Genomic DNA, 7,500 nt, shown 5'->3' with positions numbered 1-7,500 from the left:
GTGACAATTTAAGGTTTACTCGAAAAATGAAATGTTTGTTTCTTTTTTCAAAAAAACTCTATATCTTCTTTATCTAACAAAAAAAGATCAATTAGATGAGTTTGTTTAACTATCATAATTTTTTGTTTAAAAATCAAAAAAAAAAAAAATGTTTTTGGCTAAATAAGTCTTATTCCTTCTTCACTATAATTTTCCTTAAAAAAAATTGCCCTATAGATGCTGCATTCAAAATCTTCAATGATAACAATTTTTATAGAAATAATTTTTACAATAACAGTTTCACCCATTCATTATATTTTAGTTCATTTAAAAGTTTTCAGCTTTGAGCTTCTACAAAGACTTTTAGCTATTGAATGATGATAATCTTACTCTTTTATTTGAGGATGCAAAAAAATCTTTTCTAGAGCCAGCTCTCCTATAGTCGCAGAAAGCAGTTACATTTTATGATGTTTTTTCTAATACAAAGCTTGATTTTCTTTAGTTTTCACCTTCTTCAGAGTAACAGAAGATATTTGAAACAAAGTTTACCTGGCACTAATTCCTTTTTCTGTTGATACATTGCATTGTTTACGTGTGGGAGTTTTTTAAGACTTTTTTGTAATTGTCATTTCGCATATTTTTTAGAATCTCTAAACACTCATCTCTTTCTTTGAAGATTCAGAAACTTTTGCTTTGCACTAAATGAATAGTCTTTTGCAGATCGTCTTTATTATAACTGTGGTATGCTTTAAATACTTTGCCATTCCTGACACATCTATTACTTTTTTTGTATTATCTGACTATTTACTATATTCTTAAGGTGTTACCAGGGTAAAAAATGGTTATTTTTGGTAAAATTTTGAAAATAAAAATGTTTTGAATTTTTAAATATACCTATTTCAATATGCATTTTGCAAAAAGTCAAAAATCTTCCTAATTTTAATCAAATTTGCCCTTTTTTAAAGAACTTAGCAGCGACCTTAGCAACGCCTTTTCTCCGATATCTCCGAAACCAAAAACTAATTGACTTCTAATTTTTAATAAACAATGCCTTAGACGTTTTACTTCACCCTAAATATTTTATTAAGCTGTACGCTTATGTTTAAGTTTATGTTACCATATAATTACAATATATTACTTTTTTGCAACTTTTTTTTTCTCGCTAAATCTTAATTTTTCAGAAAAAATAACTTTCCATAGAAAATAGATAATGGGCTGAAATTTTGCAGGTTTAAAGATGAACATATTAGGAATGTTTTCTATGAAGCAAAGTTTTTTAATTTTTTTTTTAAACTCATTTTTATCATGTTTCGGTCCCAAACTTCCCTTAATTTTTATGTCTTAAAGTTTAAATGTCAACCTGGTAAAATTAAAAATGTTTTAAAAAATTCTGTTTTATAGACAACATTCTAAATACATTAAAGAATTCATGTTCTAATTTTTAACAATTTTGACAATTTTTGAGTTAGTTATAATAGTTAAGAGAATAGGTAGTTTTGGGGGTTAAATAACACTAATTATGCGCATAAATAATGACGTCATAACTAAATTAAAAATTTTTTGTACTGTTTTATATATTTTTTGTTCATTAATAGAAAAGAGTTTAAGTCTATTAATAGTTGTCAATTTTTTGTTAAAGAAGATGCCTTTACCCTGGTACCACTTTAATCAAATACAGTATATAATTAACATGTATGATGTATGTATGTATGTATGTATGTATGTATGTATGTATGTATGTATGTATGTATGTATGTATGTATGTATGTATGTATGTATGTATGTATGTATGTATGTATCTCTCTCTCTCTCTCTCTCTCTCTCTCTCTCTCTCTCTATATATATATATATATATATATATATATATATATATATATATATATATATATATATATATATATATATATTAAATCAATTTTAAAAAATTCTAAAAAAACATTTTATTCTAACTTTTAGAAATTATTATCCTTACTACCAAAATGTTCTTTTAATTTTCTTTTCGTTATTACTACAATTATCATCATTCTACATGTCTATTTTTAATGCATGTCTTATGTGATTTAATCTATGTATTTACGGTCCATGTGTTTCAATGTATGTCATTTGTTTATTATTACCTATATTATTATATTTAAACACTGGTGTCATTCCTTTGATCAGATTTCTGTATGAGTGACGCCATCCAAATAAATCATTAACTTATTATAAATAGTTTTATGCTCATAACTACCATTTTAATATCTATTACTATTTTTATTTTTACTTCACAGTAATTATTGTAAACATACTTATTATTACTATTAGTGATAGACCAAAACCGAAATTTGAGCCGAAACCGAAAGTACCGAAATTTCGGTTCAGTGAAGCCGTAGCCGAAACCGAAACCGAAATTTCGGCCGAAATTTGAAAATGATTGTTTAAAGTTTTCTTTGAAGTTTGAATCAATTTTTGAGATTTATAGGACTGCCGGTAGTTGTATTGCTTTATCAGTTAAGAGATTATGTAGAGTAAACTACTTCTTAAATGTGATGAAAGTTCGCTAAGTGATTGAAGTTTTGGATTGTGCGATCCACGAGATATTTTCAAATTGCAAGTTCCGTATTTGAAATCACTAACTGTCACGGTAAAATGATTCGATAAACCAGTTTTTTATCGATTATTTTCCATTGCAAAATTTAGCACTGAGAAACTTTTGATGAAACTATTGGTTTGGGTTGCTTTACTTAAATGTTAATTCATTATAAGAATGATTTGAGAGTAGTATCTTTTATGTAACTATTATGTAACGTGATTTCAATTAAATTTTTTACAATTGTTATAATTAAAAATTGATTTACTAACAAACGATTACAATAAAGAAACTGTCATGATCCCACTCTATATTAAAACTTAAAAAAAATCTTTTAAAAGTTTCGGTTCATTTCGGTTGCGGTTTGAACCGAAATTTCGGCCGAAACAGGAAAAGTAAAAAAATTGTTGAAGCAGAAATTTCGGTTTCGGTTTTGGCCGAAGCCGAAAGTTTCCGTTCATTAATTACTATTACTATAATTTGTATTAATTTTGTTATCTTGTATTTTTATTATATATTCTTATTATTATTATTATTACTACTTTTATTATTTTTTATAAGTAACGCCTTCGACACTGTCGATCATATTATTCTATTAAAAAAATTAGAAAATTATGGAACTACTTATATAGCTTGGTTTCAAAACTATCTGACCAATAGAAAACAGTTTCGTATGATGGTGGAAAAATCGACATAGAGATTGAGAGAGTTCCACAAGGATCCATATTAGGACCGCTTTTGTTTTTAATTTACATCAACGACCTAAATAAAGCTTCTAATGTTTTAAACTCGATTTTATTTGCTGACAACACTAATTTATTTTATTCCCATAGCGATATAAAAACGCTATTTGAATCAGTCAACAAAGAACTTTTGAAAATAACTGAATGGTTTAATACTACTAAGCTATCAGTAGACTTAAGCAAAACTAAGTATACCTTTTTTCATCGCCTCCATCAAAGTGACAAAATTCCCTTACAACTTCCAAATGTTAGCATTGGGAAACACAATATTAAAAGAGAAAAAACAATGAAGTTTCTTAGCGTTCTCCTTAATGAAAATGTCACGTGGAAAAATCATATAAACTTAATCGAAAATAAAACTTCTGAAAATATTGGTATACTTTATAAGGTAAAACTTTTAAGGTTTTTAAAACGTTCTTTGGACGTTTTTATTAGGTTTAAACCTTATAAAAACGTCTGAAAAACGCTTTAAAAACATTTTAAAAACGAACCGTGCCCACGGGGTTTCATGTTATATGGAAAAAATTCAAGTTTATGAGTTGTTATTTATTCTACTTTTCATTTTTATTGCAATACAAAAATGTACATATGTTTTATTAAATTCTTATAAACTCCTAATAATATATTTCCTTATACAATATTTTATTTTTATTTATTTTTCAAATTTATTTGAAACATTTTTTATTTAACTTTCTACTTTTTTGTGATCTTTTATATCGATATTAATATCAGAATTGCTTAGTTTTTTTTTATTTTTTATTTTTTTTATTTTTATGCATATTATTTAATGACATATATTTGCATAACCGAATGTGTGTACATGATGTGAATATATTATTTACGGAAATTTAGGGGCTTGGTGAAAAGAAAATTGCTTCTTCTTCTTGCCCCAGCCATTGTTAAATTTTAAATGCGAAATTTATAAATATGTATTGACGGCAAACTTACAGAGGGAAAAAATATATATATATATATTTATATATATATATATATATATATAGAAGATATATATATATATATATATATATATATATATATATCTATATATATATATATATATATATATATATCGGGCGCGGATCCAGGAATTTTTAACTGTGTGGCCAAATCTGGGTTCGGGACTAGCGCAAAGAGCTTTTTTTGAAAGAGGGGGGAGGGGGGGAAGAGGAGGGCGCTTTTTCGACATTTGCCAACTAGACGAATTCTTTAAATTTCCAGACTTCAAAATGTCGAAATCTTCTAACTGTATTTAAAATTGCTGAATTCAATGCCATTATAGAAAGTGGGAAAGAAGAGGTGACACCACCCCTATTCGGGAGTGGAAATACTTTTCATTTTGTTTTTTCTATGGGAAGTTAAAAATTAATTCTACGGATGCCGTATGTATCATTTCTTTAATACGTCGTTAAATTTTTTTTTTAGAAATAAATCCTTTCTAAATTTACGGTTCAACCCATTAAAAGATATAAATTCTTCACTCATTAAAAATCGCAAATTTTGAAGACTACCAACAATGACATTTATCATTATTATTTAGTCGCTATGTTTTAGTACGTCGTTCAGCGAAGACTGATTTATTGGTTTCCTTCTTTACTTACCACCCTAGATTTAAAAAGTTGTCAGAGCAATAAACAATAAGTATAACAAATTTCAAGAATGTGTCTAAAAACATTTGATTTCTCTAAGATGATTCGTTTCCGACAAATTTTTATATAACGACAGGCGTGAAAGAATAACAGGCGTAAAAATTATTATACTTATTGTAATAATGTTCAAATTTACAAAATACAATAAATTACTTATAAAAGACAAAAATAATTTCATTTTATTTTAATCTTACTCAGTAGAAATAATTTTCTGTTGGAATATAAGCAAAGTTGATTTTGATATCTCATGTTAGAAATCAAGTCCGTAAACAACCGTAAAAAAATTTTAAAATCATTTCAGATAAAATATTTCAAATTATAAGGTAAAAAAAAAATCTTGGTAAAAGTTACTTTTCATGGTTTTTAGTTATTTATTTATTGAAAAATTATTTAAAATGTTGCCTTGGCTATTTAGTTCATAAATTAGACATAATACTTGTCTAATTCACTTAACGAAGTGCACCAACGAGAAGGTAAGCCATAGGACTTTGCACTCCATCAGTAAACTGTCGTATTGCCTAAGGTTAGCCCTCCATTTCTGGATTCTTTCCTTTTCTTGATAGGCAACTTGAGTAAAGTATTAGTAATGTCGCCTAAGGTTAGCCCTCCATTTCTGGATTCTTTCCTTTTCTTGATAGGCAATTTAAGTAAAATACTAGTAATGTAGCCTAAGGTTAGCCCTCCATTTCTGGATTCTTTTTTTTTTTATAGGCAGTTATGCACAAATTTTTTGATAACATTTTATAGTTTTTTTTCCTTTTTTAACATTTTAATATAATAATATAAAATACAATATATACAGAATATAATACAACAAATAAAATAATAACTAAAAAAGATTTCACCTGAAAATGCTTTCAACATTAGGAATTAATAGAAGCAGAAAATGAAAATATTATTTTAGTAGTTTATATTAAAAATATTTAAAACAATGAATAGTAAATTATTAATAAGAAACGATTTACAGATTATTTAAAAGACACTTATTAAATGATAGTTAAATTTTTTACTAATTACTTTTTACTAAATTTTTATTTGAATAACAATTCTAACTTTCTGTCTACCAGGGACGTGATGGGGATCGAACTCCGAACTTCTCGCTTGTGAAGCGAGAGCTCTACCACTACTCCACTACAGCATGTATTTTATTTTATTATACATCGACTAACTTAAATGTTGTTTAAGAATCTCCCCATAAAAACAACCTTTTATTTAATTTTTAAAATAAATTGTTTATAATCTCCTTATTTTCGTTAATATTTCGAGTAAGTTTTATTTAAAACAAATTTACTTTTTGTCCTTATTATTTCTTAGTCTATACATACTCAGTGAGCATGCATCGTTCGGGGGACGTTCAGACGTCCGTATGACGTCCGATGGACATCCCCCGGACGATCATACCCACTGGGTAATAAACAAGAAAGATTGTGGTCAACATTGCATTATACATAATAAACAAGAAAGACTGTGGTCAGGAAAGATTGTGGTCAATCTATACTACAAGGAAAATGTTTTAAAAGAAAATCTGAAAAAGCTGTCTGATGTTTCTAGTACAAATGCACTGTCTGTATTTACAAATAAATTTGATCGTAATTTTCAGTTTGCACAAAGAGCGCCTGAAAGAAAAAAACAATAGAATCATTAAAAAAAAATCTTTTTAAAAAAAGAAACTCTGATCACAAAGAAGGTTAGGAAGAAAAGTAGCAAGAGGTAAAAACAAAAAAAGTAAAAGGGACAAACAAATTTATGCAGGTACTATCTAAAAGAAATAAATTTAATGAACCCAACCTATTGACTGTTAGTGTATTTTAAATCATTATTGTATTTAGTTATACGGAATATTTAGTATAAATTGTATTATCGACTTTTTAAATTATCTATACTTATAATATTTTTTCAAAATGATGTTTATGTAAATAACCATGTACATATAGATGTACATATAGATGTACATATAGATGTACATATAGATGTACATATAGATGTACTATAGATGTACATATAGATGTACATATACATCATGTAAATATATTTTATATATAATTAAATGTTGTATATGTACATGTAACTATATTCTAGTCAAGTTGTATATAGGTTATTTATACAATATATAAGTTGTATAGGGTCATGGCACCCCCTACCGTGAAGAAGCACCTACCGTGGTTTTTGAAAAAATTATTAAATTTTCTATGTTTTTTTTTTAAAATTTATCTTTTTAGTATTGTTTTATACAAAACTAACTTATTTCACTAAAATATTTTTAAAGATTTGAGATGTTTTTTTTACCCGCAAATGATTTTTTAATGCTTTCTTAAGAAAATCTTAGTAGTAATAAAAAGCAGTAATAAAAAGTTAGTCTAGTTTTTTTACGGCTTAAAACTTATATAATTTTTTTGATAAAAGTTTAAAATAGTTGTAAAAACATTGAATATTTTAAATTTTATAAAACAATATTAGTATTTTTTGTATAATATTGTTTAATCTTTTACATGGTAGGTGATTACGAAAATTATAATAGTTAGCACTTACCGTTTATAAAAATATTTTTTCTGACGTGTTTTAT

The sequence above is a fragment of the Hydra vulgaris genome, chromosome 06, assembly GCF_038396675.1.
Source record: "Hydra vulgaris chromosome 06, alternate assembly HydraT2T_AEP".
NCBI lineage: Eukaryota > Metazoa > Cnidaria > Hydrozoa > Anthoathecata > Hydridae > Hydra > Hydra vulgaris.
This window is presented reverse-complemented; position numbering follows the sequence as displayed.